The sequence below is a fragment of the Pantherophis guttatus genome, chromosome 10 (genome assembly GCF_059756535.1).
Source record: "Pantherophis guttatus breed Tessera chromosome 10, ASM5975653v1, whole genome shotgun sequence".
Classification (NCBI taxonomy): domain Eukaryota; kingdom Metazoa; phylum Chordata; class Lepidosauria; order Squamata; family Colubridae; genus Pantherophis; species Pantherophis guttatus.
This window is the reverse complement of record NC_142072.1, coordinates 11595123-11607538: the sequence shown is the minus strand read 5'-3', so window position 1 is coordinate 11607538 and position 12416 is coordinate 11595123.

Genomic DNA, 12416 nt, shown 5'->3' with positions numbered 1-12416 from the left:
TGTTTACTTCTGTACTGTCATGTTCTCATCAAGAGCCGAGGTGGCGCAGTGGTTAGAGTGCAGTACTGCAGGCTACTTCAGGTGATTGCTAGCTGCAGTTCAGCAGTTCAAACCTCACCGGCTCAAGGTTGACTCAGCCTTCCATCCTTCCGAGGTCGGTAAAATGAGGACCCAGATTGTTGGGGGCAATAAGCTGACTCTGTAAACCACTTAGAGAGGGCTGTAAAAGCATTATGAAGCTGTATATAAGTCTAAGTGCTATTGTTCTCTTTCCCTCCTCCACCTCCTCCTCCTCTCCCTCTTTTACCTCCTTTTAATCTTATAAATAGCTCTTGTGGTGCAGTGGTGACAATGCAGCATTGCAGGCTAACTCTGCCCACTGCCAAGAGTTCGAATCTCACCAGGATCAGGGTTGACTCAGCCTTCCATCCTTCCCAGGTCGGTAAAATGAGGACCCAGATTATTGGGGGCAATAGGCTGACTCTGTAAACTGCTTAGAGAGGGCTGTAAAAAACACTATGAAGCGGTATATAAGTCTAAGTGCTATAGCTATTGCTATGTGTTTAGCTAAATAATAATAATTGCCGACCTCAGCCCCTTGCTCCTCCATTGTGGCTACTGGGGACTTCCTTCACATTTAGAGTTCTGTCCGTAGCTCAGCAAGTAGTGTATGAATCCCACAAAATCAGTTGTGGGTAGATGGACAAATATCAAAGCTTACCGCAGACATGACAGGAGAATTTTCATGCATGACAATTTTCAGAGATAAGGAACTTCCAATTCCTGTACTGAGATGGGTTTCATAATTGCTGATGGCTCGAATAGCATAGGAGTGTAGGAAGTTAACACCCATTCCTCTCCTAGGAAAATGAGATATTTTAGGAAATATTAAAAGGGCAGAATATTTCCCCTAAAAGGGAGGCAGAAACTCACACACACACCCCTTTGTCAATGGGCCATTAAGGCCTGGGCTAGTCTATTCTGTATAGCAAAGATCTACCTCCTTCAGGCAGAGCCATAATAGGAATTGCCCAAAGCCCCTTCATTACACCATCACCCAGCAAGGCTCAACCAAGCCAGGGACACAGACAACCTACAAAGTTACCCCTGCATGATCCCATGGGAGTCTGACAACCAATCAGAATACAAGCTCAAATTCAAAAGCCCAGAGAGGGCACGAAACCCAGGAACTCTCAGCATCTCTTCCCTTTTTTTGCCCAGGATGCCAAACCATGTGGTCCTGTCCACCATTAAACCATCTTTCCAATCAGCCACAGTGTTTCCAGTGTCTTTCTCTCCATTTGGAACTGAACCCAGATGGGGAAACCCAGTTCTGAGAGGCCTGCATAGGAATCAGGGGCTGGGAATGCACAACACTCTTCACCTGACATGGTGACCTGGAACAAGCCACCATGTAGCTTGTGTGAATTATGTAATTTGGTGATCAGTGATGTCATGCAAATGACCTGCATTTCTTCATCTGTATTATGTGATGTCATCCCCACACACATGGTGTCACTTACCTCCCTTGACAGTGCCTTAGATGGCCTTGTAGTTCCTTAAAGATTTGCAGCTGCACTTAAGCATCAAACCAAACTATATTAGCTTTACAGTAATTTGTCTGTCTGGTGCTTGACATTTTGTGCAAACACAACCCTTTGGTTAGATTGTGGCACAAGGCATTGTGCAAATCCCTTTAATATAACCAGGTTAAGCAAGAGATCTCAATCCAGCACTTTCAAGCCATGCCAGTGGTAGATGATTAGCGTAGCTGACTTCTTTCAGACCAATCAGACATATAATTGCAAGCATCACCAGATTAGGACAGAACAGTGCTGTTACACCAGCTGTCCCTGGGACATTAAGAGTTAAATAATTAAAAATGCATTTGAATACATTCATTTGACTTTGCATTCCATCCGGTTCCCTATGTCACTTTTCTTTTGCCAAGATGACTTTGTTTACACACAGCCAAATATTTTGTGTTGCACTTTGCCATTGTGTTGGTTTGACAGACGAATTCCTACATGGTACATGCCATATGTGCTTAGAACAGGAGTGTCAAACTCGATTTCATTGAGGGCCACATCAGGGTGGAGTTTGATCTCAGGCAGCCATGGTCAGCGTGGCCATGGTGGGCGTGGCCAACTCGACATCACTCGGGTTGGGGGTACCTGTGGTGGCCCAAGCTCTTTGCCAGCGAAAACGGGCTCCTGAGGTCCATTTTTGGCTGCAACGGCCTCCTGCAACCCTCTGCCAGCAAAAATGGAACTCGGGAGCTCATTTTCGCTGGCAGAGGCACCATGGGCTGGTCCTTTGCCATTTCCAGGGTGGCCCTGCAGGCCAGATCTAAGCACCCCATGGGCCAGATCTGTCCCCAGGCCTTGAGTTTGACACGCCTGGCTTAGAATTACAATTTTAAGATGTTTCAGCCAGGTTCACCATATCTAGACCATCTCAACCCTGGGACCATTGCCATAAAAAAGAATTAATCACTAAACAGAGCAATAGGAGCGGCGATCTCTATCCCCACACCCCACAGCATAATTCCTCAACATGTCACACTTAGATTGCCACACAGTGGGGGGGGGGTGTTTTTCTTTTTATAGAAATGCCTCTTCTCCTGCTTCTACATCCCGTTTTAGTTCTGCAGAATAATTGCCAAGTTTTGGACAAGAGCTCAGAAGATAGTTTTACTCTTTGGGAAAGACATTAGCGCACCTGTTTTAAAATCTTGGATAGAAAACATATTTGCACTAGCTACCCATGAATTAGTCTTCTACCAACACCGGGAAATCTGATCAATATTAATCCAGGTGGTCACAGTTTAGTTTGTTGTGAAGACTTGACTACTCTGATATACTCATATGTATCCCTCTTTTGTTTTTAATATCTTTTTATATCTTTACACTTTTCTTTTCTGCTTTGCTTTGTTTTCCTCTCTTTATTGTTATTTATTATTGCCCTTAGCGATCATTTTCTTTTTATCTTACTATTTCATTTATCTTATTATCTTACAAAGGAGTACAAAAATATTTTTTTTAAAGACTTGATCATTCAGCATTCAGATAAAAGGCATTCCATGAAAAGATTTTAGGGTTAGAATCAGTGGTGGGTTTCAAAATTTTTTACTACCGGTTCTGTGGGTGTGGCTTGGTGGGCATGGCAGGGGAAGGATACTGTAAAATCTCCATTCCCTCCCCAATCCAGGGGAAGGTTACTGCAAAATCCCCATTTCCTCCCAATCAGCTGGGACTTGGGAGGCAGAGAATAAATGGGGGCAGGGCCAGTCAGAATTTTTGCTACCGGTTCTCCGAACTACTCAAAATTTCCGCTACCGGTTCTCCAGAACTGGTCAGAACCTGCTGAAACCCACCTCTGGTTAGATTCCATTTCATTCCTTTCCCCCTTGGAGATTAAATCTTCACAGTTGTACCAAAGGTCTCTTTTCCAAAAGGCAATTGGGCTTTTTTTTGTTTTTGCATGAAGTCGTTTCGCTTCTCATCCAAGAAACTTCTTCAGTTCTGACTGAATGGTGGAGAATGGAAGTGCTATCGATCAGATGACTGCAAGGAATATAAATCCTTCCATTCTCCACCATTCAGTCAGAACTGAAGAAGGTTCTTGGATAAGAAGCAAAATGCCTTTAATGAAAAACAAAGAAAGTCCAGTTGCCTTTTGAAAAAGCACCTTAGGGACAACCGTGACCTGGATAACTGAGAATCTCCAGAGGCATCTTTCATAGATGGTTTTGCCCCATCACCATGAAAAATAAACATGAACCAAGCGGGCTAAATAATATACAGAATTCATCTAGACACCTGGGAGAGCAACATTTTTTTTTCTGATGGCAATGTTACCTCATAGTTAACTTTTCTTTTTTCTGACGGCCATGTTACCTCATAGTTAACATTTTTTTTTCTGATGGCCATGTTACCTCATAGTTAGCTTTTTTTTTTCTGATGGCCATGTTACCTCATAGTTAACATTTTTTTTCTGACCGCCATGTTACCTCATAGTTAACTTTTTTTTTTCTGATGGCCATGTTACCTCATAGTTAGCTTTTTTTTTTTCTGATGGCCATGTTACCTCATAGTTAACATTTTTTTTCTGACCGCCATGTTACCTCATAGTTAACTTTTTTTTTTCTGATGGCCATGTTACCTCATATTTAACATTTTTAAAAAATAAATAAATAAATAAAATGATCTAATGTGTTCTGAACTGGATCGATTTTGTAGTGCAAAAATGGAACATTTGAGCAATAGATCATAAAGCTTTTAGCTTAGACTTTGGGGATTTTCCCAGGTCATCCCATCCCAGCATGGGCCATGTTCCAAATTATTATTTTCTTCTAAAAATTGTTAGGAGGGATTTTTTATATATATAAAACCTGCAATAGGAGAAATCTAGAAAAGGAGAAGTAGTTTTTTGCGCATCAAACCAAAAATCCTTCTTTTATTCTTTCATTTTTAGTTTTGGTTGCAGCCACAGTGTTTCATCTCCTGAAAAGAGCACCCATCCTCTACATTATGATGGTGACCAGGTCTTCGTTAGAGACATAAACTTCTAGCATGAATTTTCTACCTTTTCCATCATTAAATTGTTCAAGAATGCTATTTTACAGAGTAGTCAATAAATGACAGTTGTCAGAGAAGCCTAAAATTATTCTTTGGTGTGCTATTTAAAAGTTATCATGTCCCCTGTAGATTTAAAGTCTTCATTAATATTATAAATAGCTGCAAAAAAAATACTTATAGAAAACACTGGGAAACAGAAGAAGCACTTAAACTAATGAACTGATACAGAAAGTTTTGAAAATAAACATTGCTGGTGAACGTTTTCATGAGAGGTCAATAGAATTCTGGTAAAGATTATACAAAAAACATCATTGCCAATTTTTAAAAAGTTGTCAATTTCGGGTTAAGACACAGGCAAAGTACCTTCGTTTTCCACCTTATATTCCTGATCATGTTTGCTACGAAAATACTACAATAAAAATAGAAACGCTAATGCATCCGTTGCATTTTGGGAGCTGGAATCAGGAATTTATATTTGTGAAGAAAACAAGAGCGTTTGGGAACCTTACCAACCCTAAATAGGCTTTCTGTCCGATTCAATTTCTTCCTATGCAAAATGGATCCATTTTTCTGAGTCGCTGCTCAATTGTCACAAACCATTATTGCATTCTATCTTCTCTCATAATCGCCATATCAAGTCAATTACGGATTGCGAGCCCATTTATAATTATTATGATGTCCCAATATATTTTCTGCTTCTCATTTTCTCAGGTCAATTCTGTCAAGAAATTTGAAGACCTTGCTTTCTTAGAAGTCACCCTAGAATCATTATCTAGAGAACACACATCTTTTCTCTTTTAATGGTTAAAAAGGTGGGGTGGGGGGAAGCCATGTTACACTCAACAGAATCAGTATTCTGTGGCTACTGTTCTTTCTCTTAATAGGGACAGATTCTTTGGTCCAAAGAGTTTCATTTTCAGTTCACCAATATCATCTATTCTATGGAAATAATGTTGGACTGATCACATAGCTTCTGTGATTGCTATGCTCACACTCTATCTTTGCATCAAAAGATTCAAGGTGTTATACAGTTGAAAACATGACAGGGAGTCCTCGATTTACAACAGGTCGTTTAGTGACCATTCAAAGCAGGGGTGGGTTCTACTTACCTTTACTACCAGTTCACAACGGGGCTGCGCATGCACGCCTGCTTCATGTGTGCGTGCTCTTTTGCGTATTGCGCAGAAGCATTCTGATGATGTCAGGGTCAGTGGGTGGAGCCTTCTGCCGGTTTTATTGCCAGTTCTATAGAACTGGTGTGAACCGGGGGCAACCCACCATTGGTTCAAAGTTACAACAGCCCTGAAAAATGTGATTTAGGACCAGTTTTTTGCAGTTACGACCTTTGCCCATCCCCATGATCATATGAACAAAATTCAGATGCTTTGACAACTGGTTCATATTTATGACCGTTGCTGTGTCCCAAGGTCACGGGATCAACTTTTTCAACCTTCTGACAAGCAAAGTCGAGAGGGAAGCTATCAACGGCACTGCAGTGATTCGCTTAACAACTTGTGGCAAGAAAGGTTGTAAAATGGGGCAAAAATATACTTAACAAACATCTCACTTACCAACAGAAATTGTGGTCGGGAATCAAGGACTACCTGTATTTTTAAAAAAGGTATTATTAAGAAATAAATAGGTGACGTGCTGAAGAGCAAAGTAGTAGCAGTAATTTATGCCAAAAATGGTTCTGTCTGCCCAAAATACTTATTGTGGTCAGGTTTAAAACATTTTTTTTCAAAAAAAACCCATCCATTTGCCCACAAAGAAAAGAAAAGGCATAGCTAGGAGGGAAAGAAAGAATAGAATAGAATAGAATAGAATAGAATAGAAGAGAATAGAAGAGAAGAGAAGAGAAGAGAAGAGAAGAGAAGAGAAGAGAAGAGAAGAGAAGAGAAGAGAAGAGAAGAGAATTCTTTATTGGCCAAGTGTGATTGGACACACAATTTGTCTTTGGTGTATATGCTCTCAATGTACATAAGGAGAATAAAATACATTCATCAAGAATAAAAAGATACAACACTTAGCGATTACCAATAAGCTATCAAATCGTACCAGGAAATAAGTAAAAACAATATAAATTGAAAGATACAAGCAACATGGTTATAGTAATAAGTGAGAAGAGATAGATTCTAGTAAGGAAGAGAAGAATAATAGTAATACAATCTTAATAAATTATTTCAGTGTTGTGGGAATTAGCTGTTAAGCAGAGTGATGGCATTTGGGAAATCACTGTTCTTGTGTCTAGTTGTTCTGGTGTGCAGTGCTGTATAGCATCATTTTGAGGGTAGAAGTTGAAACAATTTATGTCCAGGATGCGAGCGGTCTGTAGATATTTTCACAGATCACAGATATTTTGACTCGTGCGGTATACAGATCTTCAATGTACTTTATAATACCCAAACTCTGCTCTTAATCTTAACCTATATATCTGAGAGATAGAAACAGGTGGTATTAGCATTGTGATGTCATAGCACATGGTGGTGGTGACATCCAATTTTTTTTACTACCGGTTCTGTGGGTGTGGCTTGGTGGGCATGGCAGGGGAAGGATACAGTAAAATCTCCATTCCCTCCCCACTCTGGGACTAGCCAGAGGTGGTATTTGCCAGTTCTCCAAACTACTCAAAATTTCCGCTACTGGTTCTCCGAACTCAAAATTTCCGCTACCGGTTCTCCAGAACCTGTCAGAACCAGCTGGATTTCACCCCTGGCACATGGGTTTTCCCCCTATTTTGGTACCTCCATGGCTAACAATGGGGAAAAGCTAAGAGGGGAAGAAGAAGCATCCCAGAGGCTGCTTGTTGATAACAAAAGTCTTTGTTTACTTTGCTTGCCGTGGTAGATCTTCTGTAAAAGATGCTTACTACGTTCCAGATGAATCCAAGGCCTCCATATGGTTAACCATCATCAGGCAATGTTCCTCAACCTTAACAACTTTAAGTTGTGTGGGACTTGAAGTCCACAAATCTTAAAGTTTGCCAAGGCTGATGAACACTTGTCCGAGAGGGCTACTGTCTTAGGGCTCTGTCTGGACTGGACTGCAGCTTCATGGTTCTACAGAAAGAGGCAGCTGCTTTAAAGAGCTACCAATAACTAATATGCACGCAGCCCCCAGATTCTCCAAAGCTCCCATTCCCTTCAAATCCAAACCATAGTACTACCCGGTTTGTTACTTCTGCATAAAGGAAGGCTTCTCTTTGGATGCAGGTCAATTCCCATTGTTGAGGTTGAGTTTCCTGCTCAATGCATCTCTTAAAATGGGGGGAGTGAGTGAGTGTGTGTGTGAGAGAGAGAGAGAGAGAAGGAGGGAAAGGGGAAGAGGGAGAGGGAGGGAGGGAGGGAGGGAGGGAAGGAGGGAGAGAGAGAAAGATTGTTGTCCTGGTGTAAGATTAGGCACTTTGTTCTCTGCAGGCACACACCCAGGAAAAAGAAGTACTGCTTCTCTGCCCCTCCCCCAGCCAGACTCTTTGCATCGACTAATCCTTAGAAATGCTAAGATATTTAAATGTGGTATTTTCAAGTCTAATCAACGTAATAAAGCTGCTTGGCTGCCAGTCCAATTTCATTCGCTCCCTCTGCCAGATTGGTAGGGATTGAATCCAAAGGGAGGGTGCAATTAGGCTAATGTCAGGGGTCACTCAGAAGGCCGGCCCACCATTCAGTAGGATTTAAGTGTGCGTGTACACACACACACAACACACACAAACACACACTGTCCAAGAGCAAAGAGCCCAGCTAACTCCAAGAAGAAAAAATACACCTGCCAGTCCCATAAGGAATGGCTCTGCCCACCTCCATGACGAAAAAAACACCACCTTTCCAATATCAAAACAGTGGAAAAATCAAAGTCTCCATATGTGTGCAAATGAATGAATGTTAATTATTCTCATTGAATTTCAGTGAGGGGAAAGGGGGAATTTAGAATCCCAATAGATACCACATTGGGGAGGGGTTAGGTAGAGAAATGGCAGCAGGGAGCTATCGGCTCTCAATTTCCCCCAATCTCTCTCTTGCACACCAATATTCCTCCCTGACAGTCTTCGTATCACCCAGCGAACCAGTTAACCCATTTTCTGCATTTGCCCTGTCCATACAGCCATCAAGTCAGCCTCTGGCTTGTACTCCATATCAGTGGTGGAATTCAATTTTTTTTTACTACAGGTTATGTGGGCGTGGCTTGGTGGGCTTGGCAGGGGAAGGATACTGCAAAATCTCCATTCTCTCCCCACACCTGGGGGAAGGATATTGCAAAACCTCCATTCCCTCTTCCACTCCATGGGAAGGATACTGCAAAATCCCCATTCCCTCCCCACTCCAGGGGAAGGATACTGCAAAATCCCCATTCCCTCCCCACTCCTGGGGGAAGGATATTGCAAAATCCCCATTCCCACCCCACTCTGGGGCCAGCCAGAGGTGGTATTGGCCAGTTCTCCAAACTACTCAAAATTTCTGCTGCCGGTTCTCCAGAACCTGTCAGAACCTGCTGAATTTCACCCCTTGCTCCATATCGATTAACTAGATCAAAATAAAAGATTACAAACCAAGCACTTCAGATTCCATGAATGTGATCAGTAAGTGTGTTATGCAAGTACAATCATCCAGTGCTTTGCATTTTTGTCTCTCTGGATTTGGGATTCCCTTGACTTCACATATCCATCATGTATGAGGGTACCACTGTTTTAGTATGCTTAGCATACTCAGTGGTGTATTAAACATTAAGCAGACTAAGCACGTGCTTAGGGCACCTGGCCCAAAGGGGGCACCACAAAGTTGAGAAAGAAAAGAAAAAACAATTTGTAAAAGCTTGGCTTCGTTTGTACAGTAGGAATTTGGGGCACCAAGATTTGTCAGTGCTTAAGGCACCAGTGAGCCTTAATCCACCACTGAGCATACTCATCTATATCTAGACAACATCTTCTCTATGGCCTACAACCAGCTCATCGGAGATTAAAACCCAGGAAAATCTTCCTCAGGTCGACAGAAGTCTTCGAAGAATTTGAAAGCAGAGTGGGCCTATGGAAAATTATAATATAATAGAATAAAATAGAATAACATAGCTGAAAGGGATCTTGGAGGTCTTCTAGTCCAACCCCCTGCTTAGGCAGGAAACCCTTACACCACTTCAGACAAATGGTTATCCAACATCTTCTTAAAAACTTCCAGTGTCAGAGCATTCACAACTTCTGGAGGCAAGTTATTCCACTGTTTAATTGTTCTAACTGTCAGAAAATTTCTCCTTAGTTCTAAGTTGCTTCTCTCCTTGATGAGTTTCCACCCATTGCTTCTTGTCCTGCCCTCAGGTGCTTTGGAGAAGAGCTTCCCTCTTGTTTGTGGCAGCCCCTGAGATATTGGAAGACTGCTCTCATGTCTCCCCTAGTCCTTCTTTTCATTAAACTAGACATACCCAGTTCTTCATATGTTTTAGCCTCCAGTCCCCTAATAATCTTTGTTGCTCTTCTCTGCATTCTTTCTAGAGTCTCCACATCTTTTTTACATCGTGGCAATCAAAACTGGGTGCAGTATTCCAAGTGTGGCTTTACCAAGGCATTATAAAGTGGTATTAACATTTCACGTGATCTTGATAGCAAAAGCACTTACATAACCCTCTCTAAGCGGTTTACAGAGTCAGCATATTGCCCCCAAGAATCTGGGTCCTCATTTTGCCAAACTCGAAAGCATGGAAGGTTGAGTCAACCTTGAGCTAGTCAGGATTGAACTCCAGGCTTTGGGCAGAGTCAGCCTGCAATACTGCATTCTAATCGCTGCACCACCACAACTCAAGAACCTCCACTGGATGGAACCAATGGAGAATATGGCACCTGGGTCTGATGAAAGCTGGGAAGTATGAAAATAATTGAATAAAGTGTGCATGGGTACAAGAAGATCCAGAGACACACTAAACAATTGGGACTGTCCAGTAGCTTCTGCCCTTTGTGATTGTGATGACATGCAGACAACAACACATATGTATACCTGCTCTTTGTGTCCTGATCAGTGCACATCTGAGAACCTCATGGCAGCACAACAGAACACAATTAATGTTGCTCATTTCTGGGCAGGATCTATTTAACTTGCACATATTTTAATTTTGTATTTTATATTTTTAAATTTTATATCATACTAGCTGGACACCTGTGCTTCGCTACAAAACTATGTGATTGGGTGTGATAAATTGACACTTAAAGCCTGAAACTTAATGTAGAATGTGTAACTCTGTAGCATCAGAGCGCGTTAATATAAAGCAACTGGCAGTTGGAACAGAGGGGGAGAGGGAGTAGAATGTCCCAGCCCGCAGGCTGGATGAGTTACGTGCTGGCCACGCCCACACCCGGTTTAGCGAAGGGGTAGCATCAGAGTGTATTAATATAAAGCAACTGGCAGTTGGAACAGAGTTCTTTTCAGGTGGGGAGGGAAAGTAGAATGTCTAACTCCTTAGCATCAGAGCATGTGAATGTAATACTGTATATGAAATACTAATGATCTGATGTTCATTTTGAAAAATCCTTTCTTAGCAAGCACCTAGAAGCCAAGAGGAACATAAGTGCCAAATTTCAAGTTTGTAGGCTTTACCATTCTAGAGATTTCATGATGAGTGAGTGGTATTTGGCTTTTATATATAGAGATAGTATGCCTTATTTTAATTGGGGTGCTTCTGACACAAATAAACAACTAAACAAGTATGCTTAGGAGATGAGCTTGCTACAGAGAAACCTTTTAAGCTTGTGCTTCAGCCCCATTCCACTTTTCTGCACCCCTAAAACTTCTCAACTTTGTACCGCAGGGCAAACTGTGTCGTCAAAAATTGTATGCTAAACTTCCAATATGCTAATTGAGCCTCTCTCTTTTTTTTTTTTAAAGTCCAATAAAATGGGGAGACATGGCTTGAGATTTCTGCCTCTCCTGTGAAATTATCCCTTCCCTCTCAAGGCCTTGTAACTTTTGACCACTGGGAGAAAAAAAATAATTTTTAAAAAGGACAATCCCATTGCAAAAAAAAAAAAAAAGGTTATCCATCTCTGGTGTGCAGAATGACATATTAATACCATTGCCATTTTGATGGAGAAGTCCCTGATGGCTAACATTTCAGCTTTCCTCTCTTGTCTGCCTCTTATTCCTGAAATGAATATTGAAAAAACTTCACACCTGTTTTATAGAGGTCCTTTCTGAACTACTCTGCCTCTCTGCCAAACATCTGGGCTAATATCCCAAGAGAGTTGGAAAATTGTGTTAATAAGATTTCAGCTGGTCATGCCCGCATGTTAATTAGTTTATTGTGAACTCAAAAAAAAACTTCAAAAAAGGAATCAAGTTCACTCAGAGGACATCTTTCCTGATTTTGAAAAGCAGCTTTATTCGTAGTGATTTGGCCAGTTGTGGTTGATCAATTTGAGTTTCCGTCAGCGCAATATCAAGTCTTGTACAGGTAGTCCTTGACTTGTAACAGTTCATTTAGTGTCTGTTCAAAGTTGCCACGTGTGTGTGTGAAAAAAGTGACTTATGACTGTTTTTCACACTTATGACCACTGCAGCGTCCCCATGATCACTTGATCAAAATTCAGATGCTTCGCATATTTATGACCGTTGCAGTGTCCCAGTGATCCCTTTTTACAACCTTCTGGCAAGCAAAATCAATGGGGAAGCCAGATTCACTTAACAACCGTGTTCCTAATTTAACAATTGCAGTGATTCCCTTAACAACCGTGGCAAGTAAGATTGCAAAATAGAACAAAACTCACTTAACAGATTTCTCACTTAGCAACATAAACTTTGGGCTCAATTGTGATCATACGTTGAAGACTATCTGTCCAAACTATTTAGCTCTTAACCATGG